Genomic DNA, 15,073 nt, shown 5'->3' with positions numbered 1-15,073 from the left:
AATACAAAATACTCCCCTGCTGTCACCGACACCCTCCCACCTCTTAACCCTCTACCCTAATCTGCATCCTTCACTCCTTCCTATCAATAAATATTTAAATAATTATAAAATTGAACAAGTAAACACAAATGCTTTACTTGACAAATTGCATGAGATGCACACATTTTGCATGACAAATCTTGATATAAGATACATATATATATTTCTTTAACTTTATAATAGTTTGAGTATCTACCTGTGAACACTCAAAATTAAAAGATATAAATGTTTACTGATGATGTCAAGTTGAAAACATATTAATGAATTATGTTAAACTTATACTTCCTTTTTTGTATTATGGCTATAACATGTAGCATGAGTGAATGTACTCTAATTTTAGTTGATGAATTCACCTAACATTAGTACAATTAGTCAACGATAACAACAACCAACTTAGTATATTCCCACAAAGTAGGGTTTGGAAAGGTTAAAATATACGTAGTCCATACCGCTACCTCCGAAGAAGTAGAGAAGTTGTTTCCGATAGACCCCTGGCTCAAGATGAAGAATAGTAAACAAGGTCATAATGAAACATTAAACAAGATGGATAACATAACAAAAATAATAATTGAGAAATAATAACAATAGAAATAAGAGAAATAAGAGAAATAAGATATAAGATACCAGTACCATACACTTACAGACCAAAGACATCTACCATACCCAAACCCTCCTAACTAGCTGCTCCTATATAGGGACATAGTCCTAGGATTACTAACCCGGCTACACAAAAACTCTTCAAGTACTTACTATGACTCACCCATACATACTAGCCTTCTATCCTAATACGTGATCTCTACATCTTCCTATCTAGGGTCATGTCCTCAGTAAGATGTAACTGCTCCATGTTTTGTCTAATGATCTCCTTCCTGTATTTCTTTGGCCTACCTCTACCCTTCTGAAATCATCCAAAGCTAGCCTCTCACACCTACGAACTGGGGCATCTATGCCCCTCCTAATCACATGCCCAAACTATCTTATCCTCACTTCTTATATCTTCTCCTCCACCAAAACCACTCCCACCATAGTTGAGTAATGAGCAAAATAAAATTCATTACTATTTTTTTTTAAAAAAATCAAGGTGGAGTGAGAGAGAAATCATCATAATTGAAGAGGAGGAGCTAAAGGTATAAAGTAAATGCGAAGCACAAATCTATAGACAAAGAGCTTTGTGTTGGGTGGTTGGTTCGTAGTCAAAAAAATGTCAGCTTTCCAAATAGGAAAACCCCAAGAAAGAAATCCCCCCACTTCCTACAATCATCACATTTCTTTACTCTGGTCTTTTTCCTCTCTTTCATCATTTATTTAATGGCACTTCAGATATTTCTCTCCTTGTACATTATCTTTTTCACAGCCTTCACTAGTTGTCCTTAAGTGTTTATTTCTTCTCCTGCTGTTGCATCTAATGTTCAGTTTCTCTTGCAGAACATTAAATCTTTACTTCAGGGTAGCACTAATAATTTACTGCTATCTTCATGGAACACTTCAGTTCCCCTCTATCAATGCAGAGGTCTAAAATATGTCTTCAGCAATGGTACTTCTTTAATTTACAGTGATCTCTCTTCACCTTAGTGGACAAGTCTCTCTCTTTACAGGAACCCATCTTTGCATCTTGTGTCTCTAGAGTTATCATTAGCTATTCTCTCCGGGACACTTCCTAGGGAGCTTGGTGAGCTTTCCACATTGCAAAGTCTCTATCTTGGTGTGAATCCACTACATGGGACAATACCTCTTGATCTTGGCTACAACTTTTCTCGCTCTGATATTGAGTTGAGTGGAAATACTCTCAGTGGGACACTTCCAGCTTCAATATGGAATATCTGCGAGAAGCTGGTTTCTCTCAAGATTTATGGTAATTATTTGTCTGGTTCTCTTCCAAACCCTGCATTGCCTGATGCTACTTGCAAAAGTTTACAGTATCTTGATTTGGGCAAAATATATTTTCTGGGAATTTTCCTATGTTTATATATAAGTTTTGATTTTGGGAAAAATATATTTTCTGGGAATTTTCCTATGTTTATATCTAAGTTTAATGGTCTTAAAGAGCTTGATTTGGGAGGTACCAATTTTTCTAGGCCAGTTCCTGAGACATTAGCTGCACTAAAGTTGGAAAAATTGAATCTTTCACACAATAATTTTAGTGGAATGTTGCCAAATTTTGGGGAATCAAAGTTTGGTATGCATGTCTTTGAGGGAAATAATCCTACTCTTTGTGGACATCCTTTGGGACCTTATAGTGGAAGCTCTGGCTTAAGTCCTTTTGTAATTACTGGTATTGTTATTGCTCTGATGACTGCATTGGTGGTTGTGGCCTCACTGTTGATTGGGTATTTCCAAGGGAAATGGAGGAAACATGCGGATGAAGCAGTGAATAAATTCGAGAAAGTTGAAGAAGAGGAAGCTGGTTGTGGTGAGGGGAAGCTCATCTTGTTTCAAGGAGGTGAGCATCTGACTCCGGAGGATATGCTGAATGGGACGGGGCAAGTCATGGAGAAAACTAGTTATGTGACTATTTATAAGGAAAAACTAGCTGACGGTGGAACCATTGCTTTGAGGTTGTTGAGGGAAGGCAGTTGTAAGGGTAGAAGTACTTGTTTAACTGTAATTAGACAGTTGGGAAGAGTTTGACTCGAGAATTTAATTCTTTTGAGAGCTTTCTATCGAGGGAAGAGAGGGGAGAATCTTCTCATTTATGATTATCTCCCAAACATAAATCTTCATGAACTTTTACATGGTAAAGTCTAGCTTCCTTGTGTTTTCGTGTTTACTCTTTTAAGTTTTACTAATGGAAATCTATGCAAGTTCAGTCACATTAGTCCTATACCCTTGTCCTTATACATTTACTCGCAAGTATACTCAGTCTCATGCAGATGTGCTGATTGTGATGAGTTGAAGTTGTTGTATTTATCATTACGTCATGGAAAAGTAGCAATAGCTATTAGGCTCATTTTCAGCAGCTTTGATTTTTTGCTAGAGAGACTGAGATATGTGGAATACAAGTTGCATCCTCTTCATTAGTGCATAAATAGATTATTTACAATAGCCCGGAAAATATAGATGTAACGGAAACTTAGTATCTTTAAGAGAAAATGAATTAGTAATCTAATACACAATACAGAGAAATTATGTTATATAATGTAGCGGATATTCCATTTATTCTAACCTATATCCTTTTTACTAAGTTAATCCAATGTGTATCCTCTCATATTCATCATCTTAATGTGTATCCTCTCATATGTATCATATTCCAATACGTGAACTACCATATAAAGGAACTACTGCTAAACAGAGAATGAGAAGATCAATCATTTGTTTATCAGTTAATAGAGAATATATAGGCTCTAATACAACATTGAGTCCTAAAGTAATACAACAGCTAATTACACTCCTAAAGTGATACAATAACTGATAACAACTGTACAAGCAGATAACTAATGATATAATTACAAATTATTCTCGTATATCTCTTTTACACCCCCATAAGTTGGTGTTGACGTCTACAATACCTAACTTGTCAAACATATGAATGAAAGAAGCATGTGGAAGTAGCTTGGTTAGGACATCAGCAACCTGATAAGCAGCATGTAAGTGCTTGACTTTAACCTCTTTGCGTTGCACCTTCTCACGGACAAAGTGGAAATCGATGGCAATATGCTTCATTTTATTACGAAAGATAGGATTCTCGCACATGTATGTAGTCCCAATATTATCACAGAGTATATGCGGAATGCAGGCAAGGGAAAAATAAAGCTCACCTAGTAGGTTGGTGATCCAGTTGGTTTTTGCAAGAGCAGCAGCTACAACTCAGTATTCAGCTTCAATGGATGATTGAGAGACGGATTGATGCTTCTTGGAGGACCACGAGACTGGCGTACTTCTAAGTTATATAACATAGCTAGTTGTGGAAGTTCTGTCTATAGGGTCACCAGCCTAATTAGAGTCGGAGTACACCATAATTTGATTATCAGTCTCATGGGTTATTTGAAGCCCAAAGGAGGAGGTCTGTTTGAGATATCGAAGCAATTACTTAACCGCTTTCCAATGATTAGCTTGAGGACAATGCATAAACTGGAAGAGTTTATTTACTGTAAAAGCGATGCCAGGTCTGGTGAAAGATAAATTTGTAGCTTGCCAATAATTTTTTGAAAGAGTGAGTTATCAATAATAGAATTAGCTTGATTTGCCCTAAGAACAGTAGAGACCAACATAGGAGTGGAACGCCTTTGTTGTCTTGCATATTGGCTTCCTGGAGAAGGTCTTATACATACTTTTGTTGAGACAACAGAAGGCCACCTTGATACGATAAAACCTCAACACCTAAAAAATAGTTTAAGTGGCCAAGGTCCTTGATAGAGAAATGTTGAGCAAATGCATCGATAATTTGTCGAATACCATGTTCTTGATTTCCAGTAACAATAATGCCATCCACATATACAAGGATATAAACAGTGAGTCCTAAATGATGTAAGATAAATAAGGACGAGTCAGATTATGATTTGAAAAAACCTTGTGTTACTAGAAAGTTCTGGAGCTCGGTGTACCAAACTTTAGGTGTCTATTTGAGACCGTAAATAGCTCTGTGAAGTTTGCAGACCTGATTGGACAAAGTCGGATGTTTAAAGCCAGGAGGTTGTCTCATATAAACTTGTTCCTCTAAATGACCTTGCAAGAATGCATTATTTACATTAAGTTGATACAATTGCCAATTATATTAAACAACGATGGTGAGAACTAGGCGAATAGTCGTAGGCTTGACTAACAAACTGAAGGTGGAATGGTAGTTAGGTCAAGGCCGTTGAGTGAAGCCTTTGGCCATTAATTGAGCATTATACCTGTCAATAAAACCATTGGGATGATGCTTAATATGAAATAACCACTTACAGTCTACTCCATTCTTTGAAGGATCGTTGGGAACCAAAAGTTCACATTTGGTTTCTCACAAAAGAATCAAATTCAGCTTGTATAAAAGCTTTCCAGTGGGGTTAACACTGAGCTTTCTTTTAGGAAGAGGGCATTTTTTGACTTGGAAAGTGAGCAAGAAAGTTAGGTTGATGTTTGGCCTTAAGGATGTTATTTTTGGAATGGGTAACCATTGGGGACTTGGCATTGTAGTGGAAAGTGTGGCTGAAGTGATTTGGCTTGGTTGTGTGTTTGGGGGGGTTGATGATAGCCGACAAATTTGGAGTAGAAGGCACTGTAATAGAGGAAGGTATGGAAGGTTATAAATGTATGGAATTACTAGATGAAGGCAATGACTTGGGAGCTGAGGTGGATTCCATCATTTATAAGTTAAAAGGGATGGATTGTTTGTTTGAAAATGGGTGGTTTGCTTCATGGAAGAAGGTGCAGAAAGGGTGAGTGGCTGCCTAGAATTTGAAAAAGAAATCACAGCTTCATTAGATAAAGAATTCTAACGAGAATTAAGGATAATACTTGAGCCTCAAGATTGGTCTCTAGTTGTGGCGATTGGCATGGACGAACTTTGTGGACAAGGTGCACACGTAATAACAAAAGAAAGTTCCATGTTTAACTTTTGAGCTTCATAGGTGATTTGGCTATTTTTCTATTCTACTGTTTCCCATGATTTAATTTGAAAATTTGATAAATGGGAGAAGATATTTTGAAAAGGAAAATTATTCGCAAAAAATAAAACATCTCTAGATAAATATATTTTTGAAAAGATTGGATCAAAGCACTGATGGTAATAATATTTTTTGGAAAAACCTAGGTATACACATAGAGTTGAATGAGGCTCAAGCTTATTTTTGGCATATGGTCGCAACCAAGGATAGTATAAACACCCGAAAGTTCTTATGGAATCAAATTTTGGGGTGTCTTGAAAAAGTATTTCATAAGGACATTTATCTTTTAGGGTAACTGAGGGTAACCTATTGATAAGATAAACTGCTTAAAGACAAGCAAAACTCCAAAAGTTTGAGGGAAGAGAGGCTTGATGAATTAAGGTTTTGGCTATTTCAACAACGTGTCTGTGGCATTGTTCAACTAAAGCTACATGTTGAGGTGTATAAGGGGGTGAAACAAGATGTTCAATACTATGTGTTTTTAAGTAGGTAGATAATCCTTCAAATTCACCACCACCATCAGTGTAAAATGAGAGAATTTTTGTGGTAAAACGATGTTCAAGTAAAGGATGCAGACTTTAAAAAACATCTTTAACATCACTTTTATTTTTCAAAGTATATATCCACATATATTTTGAAAAGTGATCAACAAACAATGCATAATAACACTTTTGATCAATTGATAACACGGGGAAAGTCCCCATAAATCTCTATAAATAATTTGCAATAGTCATTAACTTTGCAGAGTATTTGTAGAGAAAGGTAACCTTTGCATCTTATTTGAATTGGAAGAATTACAACTAAAGGAGTTTTTGAATCACAAAATGGAATTAAAAACATTCTTAACAACTTATGTAAACTTTGACGATTTGGGTGCCCTAATCGTCAATGCCACAGGTCAATAGGAAGACGACTAACTATCAAATTTGATTGAGGTTGGAAAATACGTGTTGTCTCTTGCAGCCACTCGTACAGCCTATGTCTATTCTGCCCGCACATTAGAGGCGCCCCCGTAGTCAGATCCTTCACAACAAAATTAAATGGAAAAAATTCAATGGATGTTTTGTTATCATGACAAAATCTAGAGACAGAGAGATGTTTTCTTTTAATGGATGGGGCACAGAGCGTATCATTTAATTTAAAGTTTTTATTTGACGCACATAAGCGAGTGTTACCGGTGTGAGAAATTGGAATGGTATTACTATTTTCCATTGAGATCTCGTCAGGTCTATTGTAGTCCTGAGAAGTAGATAAACTACGAGCATCAGTTGTGATGTGATGGTTAGTCCTGGAGTCAACAATCTATGGATTTTGTTGCAGTGAAATCGGAGCAGTATAATTCGCACAAGCCTAAAAGTGGTTGTGACAACGGGATCTACACACTTTGGTAGAGTAACCTATGTGATCACAGCGTTGACAGCAAAGAAAATAGTCAGTATTTTGAGGCTACTAATTTTGACGAGAGTGCCATTGTTGGGATTTGACGAGTATCGAGCTGTCTGGGAATGCCATGGTTGGCTACCTTTTGAGGTATTACTTTCGTACTTGTGATTGTTATTGTTTCTTGAAGGTGCTTGGTTGTTTCGTTGAGCAATTGCAGCAGTGATTGGTGGTGTCCATTTGGCTTCTTCCTGGTTAAGAAAGATCTCATGATCAAGAAGTTTCTCAAAGAGTTCTTCATAGGTGATCATTTTTTCACGTGACCGGATGGCTGTAGAAATAGCGTTATATTTAGGACCAAGGCATTAGAGGATTCTCATGGTAAGTTGCACATCTGTGATTGGTTCTCCACTGATTGCAAGTTCATCAGCAATAAAATGTATGTCACGTAGATAGTCAGTGACAGACCAAGAATCTTTGGTGAGACGGGCTAATTTATCTTGGATACTAATAATTATAGTATGAGATTTGTTTGCTAAGAAAGTGTGTAGGGATTCCCATGCTTTGTTGGCCGTTTTGGCTGTTGCAATAATAGATGCAAGTGTAGGTTCCACCGATGCCAAGATGGCATTCTGAACTAGTTGATCTTGGCAGAACTAGTTAGTATAAGCTGGATTAGGAGTGCATTCATTATTTTTTGTAAGTGTGGTAGGATGACCAGCGATTGTGCCACTAAGGTGACCAAAAAGGTTGTGTCCGTGCATGAGCATCGACACCTGGCCTTCCAGGTTGTGAAGTTGTGGCTGCCTGCAAGTTTGATAGGTAGTTGAGATACAAAATTAAACTGCATGATGGTAGTTCTGCTGGTAGTGTTATCTGCATTAACAGCAGTGGCTTTGGTGACTATGTTTTTGCTTGAGGTATTAGGTAGGGTTGGAGAAAAAAATTGAGATCATACTCATGTGAGCTTTAGATCTCTGATACCATAAAGGAACTACTGCTGAACAGAGAATGAGAAGACCGATCATTTATTCATTAGTTAATGGAGAATATATAGGCTCTAATACAACACTGAGTCCTAAAGTAATACAACAGCTAATTACACTCCTAAAGTGATACAACAACTGATAACAGCTGTACAAGTAGATAACTAATGATATAATTACAAATTATTCTCGTATATCTCTTTTACCATATATATATATACCTATTTGGCAAACAAATAAAAAGTATCCGATCATAAGTACTATCCAAGAAATTTTGTTTTGAAAAACAAAAGAACTGGTACATCATCACTAAACTGCCGATGTAACTATAAGATGTCTTGGTCAACCATTCATCTATAATTTTGCTTTCAAGAGCCGTGTGGTCCTAGATCAACGGATGACAATTCATTTCCAAGCATTTGAGCTTGGTGTAGTAAGGTTCTGTAATTCCTTTAGCTTGATGCAATCTAATGATAATGTGGTTGTTTCAGGGTCCTTATTTCCTGTAAATGATAATTTGGTAGTTTGGCAAAGAAGTAGTTTGCATAAATAAAATATTGGAACCCCAGAATTTTGATCTCCTTGATCGTTCAACCTTAAATAGCTATACATTGTTTGTACCGTTAGTCTGTCTTAAAGAATGCTGATCAGGTATAGGAAGAAATATTGTGAAATTAATGTGAAGGGAGGTATAGGTTACGGTATGTTCAATCACTTTGTTCCATTAATCTTCCATCCTCAAGAAACTTAGTATTATCTGTTTAATAGTGAAAGTAATTTGTCACTTTTGGCTCTCGGCAATGCTTGTAAAATTAATTTGAATAATTATTGATTGTACCATTTGACCCCCAAACCAAACTTGGTAGCAATTCTTGTGGCTCTTCTTTACTTTAAATGATAGACATTATAGGATGATTGAATTTGATTATGATATTTTCTGATTTTCTACAGAATCAAGAGTTAAGAAACCAGTGTTGAATTGGGCTAGAAGATACAAAATAGCTTTGGGCTACGCCCGAGGACTAGCATACCTCCATTGTCTGGAAACACCCGTAACCCATGGGAATGTTATGTCAAAGAATGTTCTTGTTGATGAATTCATTGTTTCCAGACTTACTGAATTTGGACTTGACAAGATAATGATCCCAGCTGTAGCTGATGATATTATATCAGTTGTAAAAGCCGAAGGTTACAAGGTACCAGAGCTGCAAAGGATGAAGAAGTGCAATTCAAGAACTGATGTTTATGCTTTTGATATCCTACTGCTGGAGATTGTGCTAGGAAAGAAACCTGGAAAGAATGGTAGAAATGGGGACAATGTTGATTTGCCTGCATTAGTTAAAGTGGCTGTTCTGGAGGAAACAACACTGGAGGTATTCGATATGGAGCTTTTGAAGGGAATTATGAATCCAATGGAAGAAGGCTTGGTGCAGTCCTTGAGACTTGCAATGGGTTGTTGTGCTCCTTTTGCTACAGTTAGACGTCGATGGATGAAGTAGTGAGGCAGTTAGAAAAGAACAGACCAAGAAACCAGTCTGCTTTGTACAGCCCTACTGAAACTAGGAGTGGAAGTGGTACTCCCTTTTAAGGTCATGTTGCGAATTTAGTAACGAATATTGTTTCATGCCTGTTTTTCCTCCTAAAGGAAAGGGCTAAATGGCTATAGCTTTCTTACTATTTCAACTTTTTACCTTTGGCTTTGCATTGTTAGGGAAGATATTTTCATAAAAAAATTGAAAATAGACAATGTGTCACATTAGGCATCAAATTAGTTATTACAGTGTGCTATCTTTCAGTTTATCCTGCAACTAGTCCATCTATAAGATGATATGATAAAGGAACTTCAATGTACTCCAAATGGCAGACTATGTGGGGTCAAAAAAGATTTTATTTTTTTCATTATTTCTGTGAAATGATCATAGTCTGGTAAGTGTTAGGATTTTTACCTTGATTTTCTTACCAAAATTAAGTTTTACTTTTTATTAGAAGGAAAAATGAAAGTAACCATAATTACTTCTACTTTTACTAAAAGAAAAATATAAAACATTTCTATATTTGACAAACCTCTATCTTGGAGGAAAGGTTTTGGAACTCGATAAATAGAAGACCCTCTTCTTATATGATAACACAATAAAACCCATAATGTAGTTGTTTAAGAGTTTTGGTTAGGGGGAGATTTTCTCTCTCATTAGTTTTTGTTCCTTTTTAATAGTAGGTTTTATATGTAAGTCAATTGGCCAAATCATAAATAATATTATATTTTTTTTAATTTATTTTTGTGTCATCTGAATTATCGTCTTTATAATTTGCATACTTTAAACTTCCGACGACACTCTCGATTTCGAACCCAACAGTTAGTAGACAAACATAAAGCTGACTAAGCTTCTATAGAAACAACCACAAGTTATTGACGCACCACACAATTGGATTCATCAATAGTAGAGGGCCACAGGTGGACTGGTCCTTACTCTAGTGGGTATAGGGTCAGTCATTCGGACAAGAAAATCAGGTGATGTGCAAAAGCCCAATAAGACAATAAACTGGTCATGTTAGAGCTTGGAGATTCTCTCTATTTTTTTTTTCTTGAAAAAATATAATTACTAAAAGATTCAAGCCCCACCAAACTTAGAAGATATTCCTTTTAGGAAATTTTATATTATATAAAAAACATAGATAGTTTTCTTAAAAAAATTAGTTAAGATTTTTACAGGAAATTACATGGCATAGCCCCATGGGTGACTTTGAATTTTTGACTCCAATAAGAAAAGTCACTAGCCTTCCTTCCTTTTTAAATACAGTACGAGTATAAATTTTTCCTCTACACTTCAAATATTTTTAAAATTCTCATTTGTCTCTCAAATTCTATTTTTATTTTTATTATTTTTACTATTTTATTTTTCCTTTAATTTTATTTCATATTTTAATTCATTTCTCTCAACCTTTATTTTTTTCTTTTTTTTCTCAAACATTATCTATTTCTTTATTTTTTTTATTTTTTTAATTCATTTGTCTCAACCTTCATTTTTCTTTTATTTTTGTTTTTTATCATTTCTTATTTTTTCCTTATTTTTCTCTTTTTCCTCTCATTTTTGTTTTTTCTCAACTTTCTTAATCTTTATTTTTTTCTTGTTTTGTTTTTTCAATCTTTTTTTTATTTCTCTATTTTATTTGGTCTCTTTTTTCTCAACTTCGATTATATTTTGCTAATAAATAAAAAATTAGATAATTCGCAAAGAGATCTTTTTTTTGATACCAAAGCAAATTTAAGGGCATGGATTATTGTCAGGAAGTTCTTTGGGATAAATTTAGCCTCTAAGGAAAAATTACCGAACAATTCATAAATCTTGGTACAATGTGGCGGTGTCAAGTCTTGCTTGTGGAGCATAATTTGTTGTTTGAAAATTGTTGAGTTAAGTTTTGCTTCTAAGGCAAGAGTTATAGAACATTTCCTAAATCAGAAAATAATGTAATAGTGTCAAACTTGTCTATTGGATGTACTTGTTCTTTTGGGATGTTCTTGGACTACGTTTTATCTTAGAGGCAAGACAATAGAGCATCACATAAATCAAGACACAATTAAGATAGTGTCAACTCTTGTTCATGGGACGTAACTTGTTGACTAAGTCTTTTCTATAAAACAAGAGTTATAGAATATCTCATAAATTATGACACGATACGGTGGTGTCAACTCTTGCCCATGGGGCGTAACTTGCTGTTTGAAAGTCCTTGGACTAATTCAACTCTAAGACAAGAGTTATAGAGCATTTCATAAATCAAGACATAAAGTGATAGTGTCAACTCTTACCCATGGGACATAACTTCTTGTTTAAAAGTCCTTGATTTATAAAACATCTTATAAACCAAGACATAATGTGGTAGTGTCAAATCTTGTCCATGAAGTGTAACTTATTGTTTAAAGTCCTTGGGTTAAGTGTTACCTCTAAAGCAGGAGTTATACAACATCTCATAAATCAAAACATAATGTGATAATGTCAATTCTTACCCATGGGGCGTAACTTGTTATTTGAAAGTCCTTGGGTTAAGTCTTGCCTCTAAGGCAAGAGTTATAGAATATCTCATAAATCAAAACGCAATGTGGCAATGTCAACTCTTGCCCATAGGGCACAACTTGTTACCTGAAAGTCCTTAGTCTAAGTTTTTCCTCTAAGGGAAAGTTATAAAACATCTCATAAATCAATACACAATGTGATGGTGTCAACTCTCGCCCATGGGGCATAACTTATTGTTTGATGGTCCTTAGGTCGAGTTTTTCCTCTAAGACAAAAGTTATAAAACATGTATAAGTGTTGAATCTTGCCCAATATATGTAACTTATTTGAAAATTCTCGGGATAAGTCGTGCCTCTAAGGAGAGCATTGTAGAACATATCATAAATAAAGACATAATGTGGCAGTATCAACTCTTTCCCGTGGGGAATAATTTTTTGTTTGAAAGTCCTTGAGCTAAGTCTTGCCTCTAAGTTAAGAGTTGTAGGACATCTCATAAATGAAGATATAACGTAGTAGTGTCAACTCTTGCCCATGGGGCATAATTTATAGTTTGAAAGTCTTTGAAATAAGTCTTACCTCTAAGGCAAGAGTTTTAGAACATCTCATAAAGGAAGACATAATGTGGTAGTGTCAACTCTTGCCTGTGGGGCATAATTTGTAGTTTGAAAGTCCTTGAGCTAAGTCTTGCCTCTAATGAAAGAGTTGTAAAACATCTCATAAATGAAGACATAACGTGTTAGTGTCAGTTTTTGCCTATGGGGCATAATTTGTAGTTTGACAGTCCTTGAGCTAAGTCTTGCCTCTAAGGCAAGAATTGTAGCACATATCATAAATCATGATATAACATAATAGTATCAAATCTTGCCCGCGGGACATAATTTGTAGTTTGAAAGTCTTTGAGCTAAGTCCTTCCTATGTGGCAAGAGTTTTAGAAGATCTCATAAATGAAGACATAACGTGGTAGTGTCAACTCCTATCCGTGAGGCATAATTTGTAGTTTGAAAGTCCTTGAGCTAAGTCTAGCCTCTAAGGTAATAGTTATACAACATCTCATGGATCAAAACACAATGTCGTAGTGTCAACTCTCGCCCATGAAACATAACTTGTTGTTTGAAAGTTGTAAGTCTTGCCTTTACAGTGTAGTGGTGTCAACTCTTGCCCATAAATCGTAACTTGTTATTTGAAAGTCATAAGTCTTGCCTTTATAATGTGATAGTATCAACTCTTGCTTATGAGATGTAACTTGATTAGAAGAAATTGAAGAAAAGAACAAAAATAATAAAAAATGTGAAAAAAGAAGAAAAATATGAAAAAAAAAAATCAAAGAAAATGTAGAAGTTGAGAGAAAACAGAAAAATAAAGGCTGATAAAAATATAAAAAGATAAAATAAAAATAAAGGCGATATTTATTATTTTTTTAAAAGAAAAAAACTAAAAAAACTTTATTTTTAATAAAAGTAGACGTTGAAAAGAGTCAAGGAAAAAAAAAAGAAAGGGTGAAGAAAAATAAAAAGAAAAAAAGAAAAGAAAAAAATAAAAATCAAAGTAAAATTAAAAAGAGAAAAAAATAAAAGATGAATAAGTATGGAGTTGTTATCCATTATGAGAATCATTTATGCAATTACTACATTGGTCAGGGGCAATTTTATCTGAAAATATATCACTTAATAGTTGAAGGATATTTTTCTAAAGTATTTTTATCTGGGGACAGAACTTGAAACCCACCTTATTTTGGGGCTATTCCTGTAGTTTTCCCCGATTTTTGTGATTTTCGTTTTGTTACATTTTCAAATCTAGGCCATTGTTTGGGTCGATTTTCATTTCTAAATATTTTGTTCTAATAAATGGCCAAGGTGGCCTATTTATTTTTTCTTTTCTTGAAAAAAATATTTAAAATGACCATTAGGCTATTTCCTTTTCCTTTTTCAGCATTGACTTTTTTAAAAAAAACCTTTTTAGGTTGTTTTTTCTGTTGCGTTTTTCATTATTAAAAAAATAACTTTTTTCCATTTTTTTCAAGCTTTTTTCGTACTAACTTTTTTCATGTATCAATTGTTTAAATAGTGTATAAACATGTATATATGATGTACAAATAGGTATGTGATGTATCGATATTGCATAAATAGATATGTAATGTATATGTATATATTGACATTGTATAAATATTATATAAACGTGTATCGATATTGTAAAAATGATGCATAAACGTGTATATATGATGTTCAAATAGTTATCTAGAGTATATCTAATGTATCAATATTGTATAAATAGTATATAAACATTTAAATACTGTATAAATAGTATATAATGTTTGTTGATAATGTATAAAAGCTATATAATATATTGCCATTGTATAAATGATGTATAAACATCTATCGATATTGTGTAAATAGTATATAAATGTGAATCGATATTGTATAAATATGTATAAACGAGTAGTGATATTGTATAATAGTTATGTAATGTATCGATATTGTATAAATGATGTAGAAACATGTATTGATAGACATTGTATAAATGGTGTATCGATATTGTATAAATCACATACCAATAGTAGAAGCATAAAGCCTTAACTGGTGGAAATGACTACAAAATTAGACTATTACTTTTACACCTATAGATACTCCTTCATAATTGTCCCTAGTAGCATCAGTAACCAATTGTCATATAAGACGAAAATCCATTAGCATAACGATCATCGTGAAAACAAAACGAACAAACTTAAACCGTCCTCTAAATTTGCTGCAACCTCCTCCTTTATTTGCAACTTTGGGGAATGGCTACAATCTATAAATATAGGTTGAATTGGTTATTATTGTTGGAATATCAATCTAAAAAAAAGCTTTTACGACATGATTGTAGTGAAAAATAAACAAAAGGCAAAATAACACGGAAGTTTCACGTAAACATATAAGCTTCCTTTATTACAAGCCCAGAACGAGCTACAAGCCCAAACTACTTTACAAAATTACCATCCCAAAATAGGTTATAAAATATAAAATCCAAAACAATTCTTAAAGTCGCTAGTTACTATGCATAAAAGGGACCCATGTAGCGACTTCATTTTTGGTGATTT

General features: G+C 34.4%; 1 pseudogene; it reads left to right on the top strand.

Moving 5' to 3' along the window:
• The first annotated feature begins 1,332 nt into the window (after window positions 1-1,332).
• On the top strand, window positions 1,333-9,575 carry LOC124894237 (annotated as a pseudogene).
• Window positions 9,576-15,073: the final 5,498 nt, after the last annotated feature.

The sequence above is a fragment of the Capsicum annuum genome, unplaced genomic scaffold (assembly GCF_002878395.1).
Source record: "Capsicum annuum cultivar UCD-10X-F1 unplaced genomic scaffold, UCD10Xv1.1 ctg71893, whole genome shotgun sequence".
Lineage (NCBI taxonomy): Eukaryota > Viridiplantae > Streptophyta > Magnoliopsida > Solanales > Solanaceae > Capsicum > Capsicum annuum.
Note: the sequence above shows the minus strand (reverse complement) of the source record. Positions and strands in the feature narration are given on the sequence as shown.